Source organism: Ranitomeya variabilis, chromosome 6, assembly GCF_051348905.1.
Source record: "Ranitomeya variabilis isolate aRanVar5 chromosome 6, aRanVar5.hap1, whole genome shotgun sequence".
Classification (NCBI taxonomy): domain Eukaryota; kingdom Metazoa; phylum Chordata; class Amphibia; order Anura; family Dendrobatidae; genus Ranitomeya; species Ranitomeya variabilis.
Window position 1 is genome coordinate 366,460,198 of NC_135237.1, and position 17,200 is coordinate 366,477,397.

At 45.6% G+C, this 17,200-nt stretch overlaps 9 non-coding genes across 9 annotated transcripts; all 9 read left to right on the forward strand.

The window, feature by feature from the left end:
• Nucleotides 1–181: 181 nt before the first annotated feature.
• On the forward strand, nt 182–372 carry LOC143783550 (U2 spliceosomal RNA). The gene has a single exon (XR_013217254.1). It is a non-coding gene; the product is annotated as a U2 spliceosomal RNA (small nuclear RNA).
• Nucleotides 373–1,545: 1,173 nt separating this feature from the next.
• LOC143783587 (U2 spliceosomal RNA) lies at nt 1,546–1,742 on the forward strand. The gene has a single exon (XR_013217291.1). It is a non-coding gene; the product is annotated as a U2 spliceosomal RNA (small nuclear RNA).
• A 1,173-nt stretch (nt 1,743–2,915) lies between these two features.
• On the forward strand, nt 2,916–3,109 carry LOC143783560 (U2 spliceosomal RNA). The gene has a single exon (XR_013217264.1). It is a non-coding gene; the product is annotated as a U2 spliceosomal RNA (small nuclear RNA).
• Nucleotides 3,110–4,282: 1,173 nt separating this feature from the next.
• On the forward strand, nt 4,283–4,476 carry LOC143783561 (U2 spliceosomal RNA). The gene has a single exon (XR_013217265.1). It is a non-coding gene; the product is annotated as a U2 spliceosomal RNA (small nuclear RNA).
• A 1,173-nt stretch (nt 4,477–5,649) lies between these two features.
• Nucleotides 5,650–5,849, forward strand: LOC143783594 (U2 spliceosomal RNA). Its single transcript, XR_013217298.1, has one exon. It is a non-coding gene; the product is annotated as a U2 spliceosomal RNA (small nuclear RNA).
• Nucleotides 5,850–7,022: 1,173 nt separating this feature from the next.
• LOC143783563 (U2 spliceosomal RNA) lies at nt 7,023–7,216 on the forward strand. Its single transcript, XR_013217267.1, has one exon. It is a non-coding gene; the product is annotated as a U2 spliceosomal RNA (small nuclear RNA).
• A 1,173-nt stretch (nt 7,217–8,389) lies between these two features.
• Nucleotides 8,390–8,580, forward strand: LOC143783552 (U2 spliceosomal RNA). Its single transcript, XR_013217256.1, has one exon. It is a non-coding gene; the product is annotated as a U2 spliceosomal RNA (small nuclear RNA).
• A 1,173-nt stretch (nt 8,581–9,753) lies between these two features.
• LOC143783577 (U2 spliceosomal RNA) lies at nt 9,754–9,950 on the forward strand. Its single transcript, XR_013217281.1, has one exon. It is a non-coding gene; the product is annotated as a U2 spliceosomal RNA (small nuclear RNA).
• A 1,173-nt stretch (nt 9,951–11,123) lies between these two features.
• LOC143783578 (U2 spliceosomal RNA) lies at nt 11,124–11,320 on the forward strand. Its single transcript, XR_013217282.1, has one exon. It is a non-coding gene; the product is annotated as a U2 spliceosomal RNA (small nuclear RNA).
• The last annotated feature ends 5,880 nt before the right edge of the window (nt 11,321–17,200 follow it).

Consider the following 17,200-nt stretch of genomic DNA (forward strand, 5'->3'; position numbering starts at 1 on the left):
AATCTTTTGCTCCATCTCCCCAAAGGGTACCAGTGTTAGGCCTTGGTGCGGCACAAGGGCAAAACGCTTTCTGGTTATTGCCTCTCGGCCTTTTGGCTAGGATCAAGGAGCAGCGTTAGGCCTTGGTGTGGTGAAAGTGCTAAACCATATCTGGTTATTGCTGCTCGGCCTTTCGGCTGAAATCGTCGTCATCGTCGCCACTCAAGATCAAGTGTAGCACCTGTTCTTATCAGTTTAATATCTGATACGTCTCCTATTTGGGGACCTTATATTAAATGGATTTTTAGAACAGGGAGATGGAAAAAGAGCTTGCTCTGTCCACTCCACGCATTGAGCGGTTATTGCGGTATCTCCGGGAACAGTGCACTCCTTCTCTGATCCGGCTTCCAAATGCAGATTGAATTGAAATCAGCACAAGTTGTGCTATAACCCATTATGTGAATTCTTTTCAGGGTCAAAGTTGCACATTTCAGATGCCAAATGCATTTTGCTTGATTTAACTTGACCAATTGCAACATTTTCTGTGCGCATTGTTTGCCTCTAGGCATGTCAAGCATTGTATTGCGTTCAATCTGAAATCTATCAATCAATCAATCTCTCTTTACTGGTTGCAACCGGCGTGTGAAGATGTGGACATGTATTTGGCCTTTGTTACAGTGTTGCAAATAGACCAGCTACAAAGTTAGGCCCCTTGCTATCAGTACTTAGTGCTTTCATTTAAGTAGCCCATGAGTAGTTCTGCCATACATACCACATTTGTGACAGCATGATTTCTTTTGGAAAACGTTGTCTCCCTCTTGTGTGGAACACTGACTTTTAAATGTTGGTGCATAGGTATTTAAAAAAAGTTAAAATTGTGTCTGTGCTGATCATGAATATGCTGCCTATCTACACCTGTGTGAGTATTCTAATGCTTTCTAGCAACCAGGTGCGCTGCCTGCATTAGATAGAATCTGCGCGCGGAACCCTCACATGTCACAATGGGCCCTTGGCCATGGTCTGGAACCCTCACGTGTCACAATGGGCTGGAACACTCATGTGTCACAATGGGCCCTTGGCCTATAAAAGGCAGTGCGGTGGCAGTCCTCTTCAGTCTGCTGCTGGACCAGCGGTGGGCAGCATGGTGATATGTAGGCAGCAGGGTCTATACCCCGCCTCAGGGAAGACAGCTGCTCGCTTGTTTGTTTTTTGATTTTCCCTCTCGCACACCACCTCCTGGCACTGAGTAGTGCACATTGGAACAAAGGGGGAGGGTTACAATAGGTGGGGTTATGCAGATTAAAAACAAGTGGCTCACAGCTTGAACAAACAGCAGAACTGTCATTGTGAAGGCGTCCGGTATTCTAAAATGTCCTCCTCAGGGCAATCTTTTGCTCCATCTCCCCAAAGGGTACCAGTGTTAGGCCTTGGTGCGGCACAAGGGCAAAACGCTTTCTGGTTATTGCCTCTCGGCCTTTTGGCTAGGATCAAGGAGCAGCGTTAGGCCTTGGTGTGGTGAAAGTGCTAAACCATATCTGGTTATTGCTGCTCGGTCTTTCGGCTGAAATCGTCGTCGTCGTCGTCGCTGCCACTCAAGATCAAGTGTAGCACCTGTTCTTATCAGTTTAATATCTGATACGTCTCCTATTTGGGGACCTTATATTAAATGGATTTTTAGAACAGGGAGATGGAAAAAGAGCTTGCTCTGTCCACTCCACGCATTGAGCGGTTATTGCGGTATCTCCGGGAACAGTGCACTCCTTCTCTGATCCGGCTTCCAAATGCAGATTGAATTGAAATCAGCACAAGTTGTGCTATAACCCATTATGTGAATTCTTTTCAGGGTCAAAGTTGCACATTTCAGATGCCAAATGCATTTTGCTTGATTTAACTTGACCAATTGCAACATTTTCTGTGCGCATTGTTTGCCTCTAGGCATGTCAAGCATTGTATTGCGTTCAATCTGAAATCTATCAATCAATCAATCTCTCTTTACTGGTTGCAACCGGCGTGTGAAGATGTGGACATGTATTTGGCCTTTGTTACAGTGTTGCAAATAGACCAGCTACAAAGTTAGGCCCCTTGCTATCAGTACTTAGTGCTTTCATTTAAGTAGCCCATGAGTAGTTCTGCCATACATACCACATTTGTGACAGCATGATTTCTTTTGGAAAACGTTGTCTCCCTCTTGTGTGGAACACTGACTTTTAAATGTTGGTGCATAGGTATTTAAAAAAAGTTAAAATTGTGTCTGTGCTGATCATGAATATGCTGCCTATCTACACCTGTGTGAGTATTCGAATGCTTTCTAGCAACCAGGTGCGCTGCCTGCATTAGATAGAATCTGCGCGCGGAACCCTCACATGTCACAATGGGCCCTTGGCCATGGTCTGGAACCCTCACGTGTCACAATGGGCTGGAACACTCATGTGTCACAATGGGCCCTTAGCCTATAAAAGGCAGTGCGGTGGCAGTCCTCTTCAGTCTGCTGCTGGACCAGCGGTGGGCAGCATGGTGATATGTAGGCAGCAGGGTCTATACCCCGCCTCAGGGAAGACAGCTGCTCGCTTGTTTGTTTTTTGATTTTCCCTCTCGCACACCACCTCCTGGCACTGAGTAGTGCACATTGGAACAAAGGGGGAGGGTTACAATAGGTGGGGTTATGCAGATTAAAAACAAGTGGCTCACAGCTTGAACAAACAGCAGAACTGTCATTGTGAAGGCGTCCGGTATTCTAAAATGTCCTCCTCAGGGCAATCTTTTGCTCCATCTCCCCAAAGGGTACCAGTGTTAGGCCTTGGTGCGGCACAAGGGCAAAACGCTTTCTGGTTATTGCCTCTCGGCCTTTTGGCTAGGATCAAGGAGCAGCGTTAGGCCTTGGTGTGGTGAAAGTGCTAAACCATATCTGGTTATTGCTGCTCGGCCTTTCGGCTGAAATCGTCGTCGTCGTCGCCGCCACTCAAGATCAAGTGTAGCACCTGTTCTTATCAGTTTAATATCTGATACGTCTCCTATTTGGGGACCTTATATTAAATGGATTTTTAGAACAGGGAGATGGAAAAAGAGCTTGCTCTGTCCACTCCACGCATTGAGCGGTTATTGCGGTATCTCCGGGAACAGTGCACTCCTTCTCTGATCCGGCTTCCAAATGCAGATTGAATTGAAATCAGCACAAGTTGTGCTATAACCCATTATGTGAATTCTTTTCAGGGTCAAAGTTGCACATTTCAGATGCCAAATGCATTTTGCTTGATTTAACTTGACCAATTGCAACATTTTCTGTGCGCATTGTTTGCCTCTAGGCATGTCAAGCATTGTATTGCGTTCAATCTGAAATCTATCAATCAATCAATCTCTCTTTACTGGTTGCAACCGGCGTGTGAAGATGTGGACATGTATTTGGCCTTTGTTACAGTGTTGCAAATAGACCAGCTACAAAGTTAGGCCCCTTGCTATCAGTACTTAGTGCTTTCATTTAAGTAGCCCATGAGTAGTTCTGCCATACATACCACATTTGTGACAGCATGATTTCTTTTGGAAAACGTTGTCTCCCTCTTGTGTGGAACACTGACTTTTAAATGTTGGTGCATAGGTATTTAAAAAAAGTTAAAATTGTGTCTGTGCTGATCATGAATATGCTGCCTATCTACACCTGTGTGAGTATTCTAATGCTTTCTAGCAACCAGGTGCGCTGCCTGCATTAGATAGAATCTGCGCGCGGAACCCTCACATGTCACAATGGGCCCTTGGCCATGGTCTGGAACCCTCACGTGTCACAATGGGCTGGAACACTCATGTGTCACAATGGGCCCTTGGCCTATAAAAGGCAGTGCGGTGGCAGTCCTCTTCAGTCTGCTGCTGGACCAGCGGTGGGCAGCATGGTGATATGTAGGCAGCAGGGTCTATACCCCGCCTCAGGGAAGACAGCTGCTCGCTTGTTTGTTTTTTGATTTTCCCTCTCGCACACCACCTCCTGGCACTGAGTAGTGCACATTGGAACAAAGGGGGAGGGTTACAATAGGTGGGGTTATGCAGATTAAAAACAAGTGGCTCACAGCTTGAACAAACAGCAGAACTGTCATTGTGAAGGCGTCCGGTATTCTAAAATGTCCTCCTCAGGGCAATCTTTTGCTCCATCTCCCCAAAGGGTACCAGTGTTAGGCCTTGGTGCGGCACAAGGGCAAAACGCTTTCTGGTTATTGCCTCTCGGCCTTTTGGCTAGGATCAAGGAGCAGCGTTAGGCCTTGGTGTGGTGAAAGTGCTAAACCATATCTGGTTATTGCTGCTCGGCCTTTCGGCTGAAATCGTCGTCGTCGTCGCCGCCACTCAAGATCAAGTGTAGCACCTGTTCTTATCAGTTTAATATCTGATACGTCTCCTATTTGGGGACCTTATATTAAATGGATTTTTAGAACAGGGAGATGGAAAAAGAGCTTGCTCTGTCCACTCCACGCATTGAGCGGTTATTGCGGTATCTCCGGGAACAGTGCACTCCTTCTCTGATCCGGCTTCCAAATGCAGATTGAATTGAAATCAGCACAAGTTGTGCTATAACCCATTATGTGAATTCTTTTCAGGGTCAAAGTTGCACATTTCAGATGCCAAATGCATTTTGCTTGATTTAACTTGACCAATTGCAACATTTTCTGTGCGCATTGTTTGCCTCTAGGCATGTCAAGCATTGTATTGCGTTCAATCTGAAATCTATCAATCAATCAATCTCTCTTTACTGGTTGCAACCGGCGTGTGAAGATGTGGACATGTATTTGGCCTTTGTTACAGTGTTGCAAATAGACCAGCTACAAAGTTAGGCCCCTTGCTATCAGTACTTAGTGCTTTCATTTAAGTAGCCCATGAGTAGTTCTGCCATACATACCACATTTGTGACAGCATGATTTCTTTTGGAAAACGTTGTCTCCCTCTTGTGTGGAACACTGACTTTTAAATGTTGGTGCATAGGTATTTAAAAAAAGTTAAAATTGTGTCTGTGCTGATCATGAATATGCTGCCTATCTACACCTGTGTGAGTATTCTAATGCTTTCTAGCAACCAGGTGCGCTGCCTGCATTAGATAGAATCTGCGCGCGGAACCCTCACATGTCACAATGGGCCCTTGGCCATGGTCTGGAACCCTCACGTGTCACAATGGGCTGGAACACTCATGTGTCACAATGGGCCCTTGGCCTATAAAAGGCAGTGCGGTGGCAGTCCTCTTCAGTCTGCTGCTGGACCAGCGGTGGGCAGCATGGTGATATGTAGGCAGCAGGGTCTATACCCCGCCTCAGGGAAGACAGCTGCTCGCTTGTTTGTTTTTTGATTTTCCCTCTCGCACACCACCTCCTGGCACTGAGTAGTGCACATTGGAACAAAGGGGGAGGGTTACAATAGGTGGGGTTATGCAGATTAAAAACAAGTGGCTCACAGCTTGAACAAACAGCAGAACTGTCATTGTGAAGGCGTCCGGTATTCTAAAATGTCCTCCTCAGGGCAATCTTTTGCTCCATCTCCCCAAAGGGTACCAGTGTTAGGCCTTGGTGCGGCACAAGGGCAAAACGCTTTCTGGTTATTGCCTCTCGGCCTTTTGGCTAGGATCAAGGAGCAGCGTTAGGCCTTGGTGTGGTGAAAGTGCTAAACCATATCTGGTTATTGCTGCTCGGTCTTTCGGCTGAAATCGTCGTCGTCGTCGTCGTCGCTGCCACTCAAGATCAAGTGTAGCACCTGTTCTTATCAGTTTAATATCTGATACGTCTCCTATTTGGGGACCTTATATTAAATGGATTTTTAGAACAGGGAGATGGAAAAAGAGCTTGCTCTGTCCACTCCACGCATTGAGCGGTTATTGCGGTATCTCCGGGAACAGTGCACTCCTTCTCTGATCCGGCTTCCAAATGCAGATTGAATTGAAATCAGCACAAGTTGTGCTATAACCCATTATGTGAATTCTTTTCAGGGTCAAAGTTGCACATTTCAGATGCCAAATGCATTTTGCTTGATTTAACTTGACCAATTGCAACATTTTCTGTGCGCATTGTTTGCCTCTAGGCATGTCAAGCATTGTATTGCGTTCAATCTGAAATCTATCAATCAATCAATCTCTCTTTACTGGTTGCAACCGGCGTGTGAAGATGTGGACATGTATTTGGCCTTTGTTACAGTGTTGCAAATAGACCAGCTACAAAGTTAGGCCCCTTGCTATCAGTACTTAGTGCTTTCATTTAAGTAGCCCATGAGTAGTTCTGCCATACATACCACATTTGTGACAGCATGATTTCTTTTGGAAAACGTTGTCTCCCTCTTGTGTGGAACACTGACTTTTAAATGTTGGTGCATAGGTATTTAAAAAAAGTTAAAATTGTGTCTGTGCTGATCATGAATATGCTGCCTATCTACACCTGTGTGAGTATTCGAATGCTTTCTAGCAACCAGGTGCGCTGCCTGCATTAGATAGAATCTGCGCGCGGAACCCTCACATGTCACAATGGGCCCTTGGCCATGGTCTGGAACCCTCACGTGTCACAATGGGCTGGAACACTCATGTGTCACAATGGGCCCTTAGCCTATAAAAGGCAGTGCGGTGGCAGTCCTCTTCAGTCTGCTGCTGGACCAGCGGTGGGCAGCATGGTGATATGTAGGCAGCAGGGTCTATACCCCGCCTCAGGGAAGACAGCTGCTCGCTTGTTTGTTTTTTGATTTTCCCTCTCGCACACCACCTCCTGGCACTGAGTAGTGCACATTGGAACAAAGGGGGAGGGTTACAATAGGTGGGGTTATGCAGATTAAAAACAAGTGGCTCACAGCTTGAACAAACAGCAGAACTGTCATTGTGAAGGCGTCCGGTATTCTAAAATGTCCTCCTCAGGGCAATCTTTTGCTCCATCTCCCCAAAGGGTACCAGTGTTAGGCCTTGGTGCGGCACAAGGGCAAAACGCTTTCTGGTTATTGCCTCTCGGCCTTTTGGCTAGGATCAAGGAGCAGCGTTAGGCCTTGGTGTGGTGAAAGTGCTAAACCATATCTGGTTATTGCTGCTCGGCCTTTCGGCTGAAATCGTCGTCGTCGTCGCCGCCACTCAAGATCAAGTGTAGCACCTGTTCTTATCAGTTTAATATCTGATACGTCTCCTATTTGGGGACCTTATATTAAATGGATTTTTAGAACAGGGAGATGGAAAAAGAGCTTGCTCTGTCCACTCCACGCATTGAGCGGTTATTGCGGTATCTCCGGGAACAGTGCACTCCTTCTCTGATCCGGCTTCCAAATGCAGATTGAATTGAAATCAGCACAAGTTGTGCTATAACCCATTATGTGAATTCTTTTCAGGGTCAAAGTTGCACATTTCAGATGCCAAATGCATTTTGCTTGATTTAACTTGACCAATTGCAACATTTTCTGTGCGCATTGTTTGCCTCTAGGCATGTCAAGCATTGTATTGCGTTCAATCTGAAATCTATCAATCAATCAATCTCTCTTTACTGGTTGCAACCGGCGTGTGAAGATGTGGACATGTATTTGGCCTTTGTTACAGTGTTGCAAATAGACCAGCTACAAAGTTAGGCCCCTTGCTATCAGTACTTAGTGCTTTCATTTAAGTAGCCCATGAGTAGTTCTGCCATACATACCACATTTGTGACAGCATGATTTCTTTTGGAAAACGTTGTCTCCCTCTTGTGTGGAACACTGACTTTTAAATGTTGGTGCATAGGTATTTAAAAAAAGTTAAAATTGTGTCTGTGCTGATCATGAATATGCTGCCTATCTACACCTGTGTGAGTATTCTAATGCTTTCTAGCAACCAGGTGCGCTGCCTGCATTAGATAGAATCTGCGCGCGGAACCCTCACATGTCACAATGGGCCCTTGGCCATGGTCTGGAACCCTCACGTGTCACAATGGGCTGGAACACTCATGTGTCACAATGGGCCCTTGGCCTATAAAAGGCAGTGCGGTGGCAGTCCTCTTCAGTCTGCTGCTGGACCAGCGGTGGGCAGCATGGTGATATGTAGGCAGCAGGGTCTATACCCCGCCTCAGGGAAGACAGCTGCTCGCTTGTTTGTTTTTTGATTTTCCCTCTCGCACACCACCTCCTGGCACTGAGTAGTGCACATTGGAACAAAGGGGGAGGGTTACAATAGGTGGGGTTATGCAGATTAAAAACAAGTGGCTCACAGCTTGAACAAACAGCAGAACTGTCATTGTGAAGGCGTCCGGTATTCTAAAATGTCCTCCTCAGGGCAATCTTTTGCTCCATCTCCCCAAAGGGTACCAGTGTTAGGCCTTGGTGCGGCACAAGGGCAAAACGCTTTCTGGTTATTGCCTCTCGGCCTTTTGGCTAGGATCAAGGAGCAGCGTTAGGCCTTGGTGTGGTGAAAGTGCTAAACCATATCTGGTTATTGCTGCTCGGCCTTTCGGCTGAAATCGTCGTCATCGTCGCCACTCAAGATCAAGTGTAGCACCTGTTCTTATCAGTTTAATATCTGATACGTCTCCTATTTGGGGACCTTATATTAAATGGATTTTTAGAACAGGGAGATGGAAAAAGAGCTTGCTCTGTCCACTCCACGCATTGAGCGGTTATTGCGGTATCTCCGGGAACAGTGCACTCCTTCTCTGATCCGGCTTCCAAATGCAGATTGAATTGAAATCAGCACAAGTTGTGCTATAACCCATTATGTGAATTCTTTTCAGGGTCAAAGTTGCACATTTCAGATGCCAAATGCATTTTGCTTGATTTAACTTGACCAATTGCAACATTTTCTGTGCGCATTGTTTGCCTCTAGGCATGTCAAGCATTGTATTGCGTTCAATCTGAAATCTATCAATCAATCAATCTCTCTTTACTGGTTGCAACCGGCGTGTGAAGATGTGGACATGTATTTGGCCTTTGTTACAGTGTTGCAAATAGACCAGCTACAAAGTTAGGCCCCTTGCTATCAGTACTTAGTGCTTTCATTTAAGTAGCCCATGAGTAGTTCTGCCATACATACCACATTTGTGACAGCATGATTTCTTTTGGAAAACGTTGTCTCCCTCTTGTGTGGAACACTGACTTTTAAATGTTGGTGCATAGGTATTTAAAAAAAGTTAAAATTGTGTCTGTGCTGATCATGAATATGCTGCCTATCTACACCTGTGTGAGTATTCTAATGCTTTCTAGCAACCAGGTGCGCTGCCTGCATTAGATAGAATCTGCGCGCGGAACCCTCACATGTCACAATGGGCCCTTGGCCATGGTCTGGAACCCTCACGTGTCACAATGGGCTGGAACACTCATGTGTCACAATGGGCCCTTGGCCTATAAAAGGCAGTGCGGTGGCAGTCCTCTTCAGTCTGCTGCTGGACCAGCGGTGGGCAGCATGGTGATATGTAGGCAGCAGGGTCTATACCCCGCCTCAGGGAAGACAGCTGCTCGCTTGTTTGTTTTTTGATTTTCCCTCTCGCACACCTCCTCCTGGCACTGAGTAGTGCACATTGGAACAAAGGGGGAGGGTTACAATAGGTGGGGTTATGCAGATTAAAAACAAGTGGCTCACAGCTTGAACAAACAGCAGAACTGTCATTGTGAAGGCGTCCGGTATTCTAAAATGTCCTCCTCAGGGCAATCTTTTGCTCCATCTCCCCAAAGGGTACCAGTGTTAGGCCTTGGTGCGGCACAAGGGCAAAACGCTTTCTGGTTATTGCCTCTTGGCCTTTTGGCTAGGATCAAGGAGCAGCATTAGGCCTTGGTGTGGTGAAAGTGCTAAACCATATCTGGTTATTGCTGCTCGGCCTTTCGGCTGAAATCGTCGTCGTCGTCGTCGCCGCCACTCAAGATCAAGTGTAGCACCTGTTCTTATCAGTTTAATATCTGATACGTCTCCTATTTGGGGACCTTATATTAAATGGATTTTTAGAACAGGGAGATGGAAAAAGAGCTTGCTCTGTCCACTCCACGCATTGAGCGGTTATTGCGGTATCTCCGGGAACAGTGCACTCCTTCTCTGATCCGGCTTCCAAATGCAGATTGAATTGAAATCAGCACAAGTTGTGCTATAACCCATTATGTGAATTCTTTTCAGGGTCAAAGTTGCACATTTCAGATGCCAAATGCATTTTGCTTGATTTAACTTGACCAATTGCAACATTTTCTGTGCGCATTGTTTGCCTCTAGGCATGTCAAGCATTGTATTGCGTTCAATCTGAAATCTATCAATCAATCAATCTCTCTTTACTGGTTGCAACCGGCGTGTGAAGATGTGGACATGTATTTGGCCTTTGTTACAGTGTTGCAAATAGACCAGCTACAAAGTTAGGCCCCTTGCTATCAGTACTTAGTGCTTTCATTTAAGTAGCCCATGAGTAGTTCTGCCATACATACCACATTTGTGACAGCATGATTTCTTTTGGAAAACGTTGTCTCCCTCTTGTGTGGAACACTGACTTTTAAATGTTGGTGCATAGGTATTTAAAAAAAGTTAAAATTGTGTCTGTGCTGATCATGAATATGCTGCCTATCTACACCTGTGTGAGTATTCTAATGCTTTCTAGCAACCAGGTGCGCTGCCTGCATTAGATAGAATCTGCGCGCGGAACCCTCACATGTCACAATGGGCCCTTGGCCATGGTCTGGAACCCTCACGTGTCACAATGGGCTGGAACACTCATGTGTCACAATGGGCCCTTGGCCTATAAAAGGCAGTGCGGTGGCAGTCCTCTTCAGTCTGCTGCTGGACCAGCGGTGGGCAGCATGGTGATATGTAGGCAGCAGGGTCTATACCCCGCCTCAGGGAAGACAGCTGCTCGCTTGTTTGTTTTTTGATTTTCCCTCTCGCACACCTCCTCCTGGCACTGAGTAGTGCACATTGGAACAAAGGGGGAGGGTTACAATAGGTGGGGTTATGCAGATTAAAAACAAGTGGCTCACAGCTTGAACAAACAGCAGAACTGTCATTGTGAAGGCGTCCGGTATTCTAAAATGTCCTCCTCAGGGCAATCTTTTGCTCCATCTCCCCAAAGGGTACCAGTGTTAGGCCTTGGTGCGGCACAAGGGCAAAACGCTTTCTGGTTATTGCCTCTTGGCCTTTTGGCTAGGATCAAGGAGCAGCATTAGGCCTTGGTGTGGTGAAAGTGCTAAACCATATCTGGTTATTGCTGCTCGGCCTTTCGGCTGAAATCGTCGTCGTCGTCGTCGCCGCCACTCAAGATCAAGTGTAGCACCTGTTCTTATCAGTTTAATATCTGATACGTCTCCTATTTGGGGACCTTATATTAAATGGATTTTTAGAACAGGGAGATGGAAAAAGAGCTTGCTCTGTCCACTCCACGCATTGAGCGGTTATTGCGGTATCTCCGGGAACAGTGCACTCCTTCTCTGATCCGGCTTCCAAATGCAGATTGAATTGAAATCAGCACAAGTTGTGCTATAACCCATTATGTGAATTCTTTTCAGGGTCAAAGTTGCACATTTCAGATGCCAAATGCATTTTGCTTGATTTAACTTGACCAATTGCAACATTTTCTGTGCGCATTGTTTGCCTCTAGGCATGTCAAGCATTGTATTGCGTTCAATCTGAAATCTATCAATCAATCAATCTCTCTTTACTGGTTGCAACCGGCGTGTGAAGATGTGGACATGTATTTGGCCTTTGTTACAGTGTTGCAAATAGACCAGCTACAAAGTTAGGCCCCTTGCTATCAGTACTTAGTGCTTTCATTTAAGTAGCCCATGAGTAGTTCTGCCATACATACCACATTTGTGACAGCATGATTTCTTTTGGAAAACGTTGTCTCCCTCTTGTGTGGAACACTGACTTTTAAATGTTGGTGCATAGGTATTTAAAAAAAGTTAAAATTGTGTCTGTGCTGATCATGAATATGCTGCCTATCTACACCTGTGTGAGTATTCTAATGCTTTCTAGCAACCAGGTGCGCTGCCTGCATTAGATAGAATCTGCGCGCGGAACCCTCACATGTCACAATGGGCCCTTGGCCATGGTCTGGAACCCTCACGTGTCACAATGGGCTGGAACACTCATGTGTCACAATGGGCCCTTGGCCTATAAAAGGCAGTGCGGTGGCAGTCCTCTTCAGTCTGCTGCTGGACCAGCGGTGGGCAGCATGGTGATATGTAGGCAGCAGGGTCTATACCCCGCCTCAGGGAAGACAGCTGCTCGCTTGTTTGTTTTTTGATTTTCCCTCTCGCACACCACCTCCTGGCACTGAGTAGTGCACATTGGAACAAAGGGGGAGGGTTACAATAGGTGGGGTTATGCAGATTAAAAACAAGTGGCTCACAGCTTGAACAAACAGCAGAACTGTCATTGTGAAGGCGTCCGGTATTCTAAAATGTCCTCCTCAGGGCAATCTTTTGCTCCATCTCCCCAAAGGGTACCAGTGTTAGGCCTTGGTGCGGCACAAGGGCAAAACGCTTTCTGGTTATTGCCTCTCGGCCTTCTGGCTGCGATCTTGTGTCGCGGTCAGAGGGTGCGAGTGTTTCCTAGCAGCGTGCTGCTAATTTATTGCTGCGGTATTTGTACCGGCAGAGAAGTTTGAAGATGTTCATTAAGAATACAATTCGTGTGGTCGTGGAAGATGGTGCCAAAAACAACGTGGTGTACGTGGTTCGTGACCTGCTGGAGGGAAAGGCTGGAGCTCATCGGACTGATATTTTCAGCGTGAACGAATTTCATAACCAAGGTACTTATGATGTTACCTTTGTGAGTGAGCCTTGCTGTTTAACAGTTTTTGAGTGGCTCAGAAGTCATGATGGTGACCCATGCCTGGAGGGAGTGCGGGTGGAGCCTCTGTTTGGGCTCATGGAAAAAGTTGTGACGGTTACTGTTTATAATCCTTATACTGAAGTAAGTCTGTTGGAGCAGTTCCTGGCTCGGTACTGCGAATATGTTAAGGGTGGAGACAAACAGAGAAATTGCTTGGGCATTTTTAACTGTAAATTTGTGTTTCGTGTGAAACTGAAGAGAGACCCAAGTTGTTTGGGAGGTTTCACCCACCCCCCGGCGAATTTCTCAGTGGCGGGTCATAGGGGCTTTCTGACATATGCAGGGCAGCCTCTATACTGCAGGAAGTGTTTCCAGTTTGGGCACTTGCAGAATATGTGCGATAAAAGTTTGGTTTGCCGTAACTGCAAAAGAGAAGGCCATGTGGCGGCTGAGTGTCCGATGCCACGTGAATGTGACCGTTGTGGTAATACAGGGCACCTGTATAAGGATTGTCCATATGGTGTGCCGAGGAGGCCAACTAGAGAGGAGGAGAGGCGGGAAGAGGAAGAAAAGAAACGTGAGGAGGAGCGGAGGCAGGAGGAGGAAAAAAAGAGAGAGGAGGAGGTTAAGAAGCGAGAGGAGGAGAGGAAGCGGGAGGATGGCGAGGCGTCTGTGCAGCAAAGCTCTGAGGTAATTCCGCCCTCTATGATTGAGAGAAGGCGGGATAAACGGCAGGAGGACAAGGAGGCTGAGAGGAAGAGGGAGAAGCAGGAGGACAAGGAATTCTGGAGAGCTGCAAAGCAGGAAGAGCGTGCTATGATTAATAAAAATAAAAAAAAAAGGAGTCCCCAGTTACCAAAGCAGTCGAGTTGGGTGATTTGATGGATTTTGATACTTCTGGGGCGGAGGAGATGGCTGAGTCTGTGATTCATGGGTCTGACCCAGGAAACATTGGTGCTTTTTCCTCAGAAGAGGAGCCTGGAGGTCGAAAGTGTCCCAGGGAGGGTGGTGGGGAAATTAGTGACTTTGAGGATGTTGAAGGAGTGCCCCGGAGGAAGGCTGGGCAGAAGAAGACGCGTCTGGAGGAGTGTATGGAGGTTAGCGGCTCTGAAAGCTGCACGGCGCAGATGGTGGAGGAGGACAGTAGCGGTGCTGGTTAGCTATGTGCTATTATTTCAGTAGCTAGGTGTTTTTGTATATAGTAGCATTTGCCTTTAAAAAATGTTTTTTTTTTTTTTTTTTGGTTTTTTTTTTTTTGTGTGTGTTTTTTATGTAAGTTGCGTAATGTTATGTTTGTAGGTTGATTTTCTTAGTATTTTTGTTTCTGTGTATGTTATGGGTTTTGTTATTATATCACAAAATGTGAGGGTTTTTAAAAACAGGTTGCGGCGGGCGGCCATCTTGGATTTTTTTGCAACTCAAAATGCAGGAATTTTTTGTTTGCAGGAGTGTGGTATTGTGGATGGTGTGAAGGGGAGTGAATGGCCTCATGGTGCGTCTGTGTGGTCAGGGAGTGCCTGTAATAAAAATGATGGTGTGGGTTTTTTGGTGAAGGGAAATGATGTGAGTTTGTGTGACTATATGGTGATTGAGGTTGGAAGGTGTGTGTTGGCAAATTTTGAGTTTAGAAATGTTCGCTTTTGCGTTATTAATGTGTATGCACCTGTGGAAAAACAGGAGCGTAAAGTTTTATTTGAAAAAATTAAGTTTTTTATTCCAGGAAGAGTGCCTGTTGTGATAGTGGGTGATATGAACTGTGATGTGGGAAGTGTGAATGTGGATGTGTCAGGGAAAGTGTTAATGGATATGGTGAGTGATTTTGGTTTAAGGGATATGCAGCGTGCATGCAAGATAATTCCATTGTTAAATACGTTTTTTTCTGCCAGTGGGAGGGTGGCGTCTAGATTGGACTATTGTTTTGTTTCAAAAAATCTGATTCCTGTTAGTTATGCGCAGGAGAGTGTGGTCTTTTCGGATCATGTGTGTATGAAGTGTGAATTGGATTTGCATGTTAATGAGGTGGCTGGGAAAGGTGTGTGGAAGTTGAATGTGAGTTTGCTGGAAGGAGGGGGGGTGAGAGAGGAGTATGAAAGACATTATGCAGAGTGGTGTGGGTGCAGGAGTGATTTCAGAAATGTGTGTGAATGGTGGGATTGGGTTAAATGGAAAACCAAGAGTTTTTTTAAAAAACTCGGGTACAAGTGTGCGGCTGCTAAGAGAGAAAGGTTTGTTTTTTTAAATGCAAGATTGAGTGTGTTGTATAAGTTGAGAGCAGGAGGGATGGATGTGAGTGAAGATCTGGTGAAAGTGAAAAAAGAGGTGAATGATTTTTTGCTAGAAAGAGGGAGGAGTATTGTGTATAGGGCCAAATTAGAGAATTTGGAGAAGGATGAGAAGTGTTCGCGTTTTTTCTTTAAAAAAGTTTTTGGGAAGAGACAGAGTATGAGTGTTTTGAATGGAATGGATGGAAATGAAGTGAGTGGTGCGGATTATTTGTGTGAGGAAGTGGCAAAGTTTTATGATGAATTGTATGCTGTGAAATGGAGGGATGAAGGTTTGGAGAGTGAGGTGCTGAGTGTTTTGGAAAATAGTTTGAATAGGATAGAAAGGGAAAGTTTGATGGGTGAGGTGACGGGTGAAGAAGTATGGAAGGTGGTGTGCAGTATGGCGCTGAATAAAACACCGGGGGAGGATGGTCTACCGGTGGAATTTTATCGAGCGATGTGGGATGTGATTGGGAAGGATTTTGTGGATGTATGTACGTATATGTGGGCGAATGCAGAGGTGGCAAATGGTATGCGTGCAGGGGTGGTTGTGTTGTTGCCAAAAAAAGGTGATCTGAAAAATCTAAAAAATTGGAGGCCGATTACATTGCTTAATTGCGATTATAAGATTTATGCGAAACTTTTGGCTAACAGGATGCGTGGCGTGGTTGGGAGTGTGGTGGGTGAGGAGCAATGTTGTGCGGTGCCTGGAAGACGAATACATGAGAGTGTGTGTATGTTGAGAGATTGTTTGTGGGACTGCATGAATCGTAAGAAGGGGGTGTATGTATTGAGTTTGGATTTTGAGAAGGCGTATGATAGGTTGGCGCATGGTTTTTTGTTTAGTGTGTTGGTGAAGATGGGTTTTCCTTCTGAGTTTGTTGAGAGAGTGAGAAGTTTGTATAAGAATATTTATAGTTGTGTGTTGTTGAATGGAAATGTGGGGAGGAGAGTAAATGTATTTTCGGGTGTTCGGCAGGGGTGCCCGTTGTCCCCTATTGTATTTATTTGCGCAATTGAGCCTTTGTTATGTCTGTTAAGAAAAGATAAGGTGATTCGGGGTGTGCAAGTACCCGGGGGTGGGGGGAGAGAGTGGAAGATGAGTGGCTATATGGATGATGTGTGTGTGCTGTGTGATTCAGAGTGTTCGGTACGGCGTGTGAAGTTGTTGGTTTCTATTTTTTGTGGAGCATCTGCTTTTAAAGTGAATTGGGAGAAGAGTGAGTGTAAGAATTTTGGGGGGAGGAGTCTGAGCGATGATGCTGGAGTGAATGTGGTGAGTGGATCGATAAAGGTTTTGGGTGTGAAATTTTCAGAGAAATTGGATGGAGAGGAAAGCTGGGTGGATGTGAGAGAGAGAGTGGAGCGTAAGTTAAATTTTTGGAGTTTGAGGGATCTTACGTTTTTTGGTAAAATTTTAGTTATTAAGAGTGTTGTGTTACCTATTTTTTTGTATGTTGCGATGGTTTTTCCACCAAGCTACATGTGTATTAGAAGATTAAACAGGGTTTTGTTTGTCTTTTTTTGGGGTTCATGTATGGAGCGTGCGAGGAGAGAGATTGTTATGAAGAGTTTGGATAAGGGGGGACTGGGTTTCCCAAATTTGAATGTTTTTCTCGGTGTGAATATTATGGTGTTTGTATTAGGTGTGATTAGGAGGGATGGGAAGTATGCATGTATGTGCAGGTTTTTGTTTGGAAATTTCTTGTTTCGTTTGAAGTGGCGTGAAAGAGATCTTAGGAGCCCAGTGGCTTTTGAGGTTCCTGTGTGGTATGTGTGGGTTTACAAATTTTTAGTGAAGTATGAACTGTGTGATGTGGATGTGAGATTGCTAGAAAAGAAGAAAGCTGTATATAAGATGATTGAGTGTAGGGAGGTGGAATGTGACATTAATGTTGGACGAGCCCACAGGCTGTCCTTGCCAGATCTTAAAATGGTAAGAGGGGATGATGTGCAGAAAGTATGGAAGAAGGTACGTGTGAATGGTATGACAAATAGGCAGAGTGGGATTATATGGCAGTCATTGCATGGGATGTTGCCTGTGAGGGAGTTTCTGAAAAATCGGGGTTTAGTGAGGAGTGAGAAGTGTCCAAGGAGTGGATGTGGTGGGAGTGAGAGCGTGGTGCACTTGTTTTGGAATTGTCAGTATGCAGTGGCGTAACTACAAAGTTATGGGCCCCGGTGCGAACTTCCAAATGGGGCCCCCCCCGCCATAAAATTCAATGTAAGCCCCATAGAATACAATGCAGCCCCCCTCATAGTATAA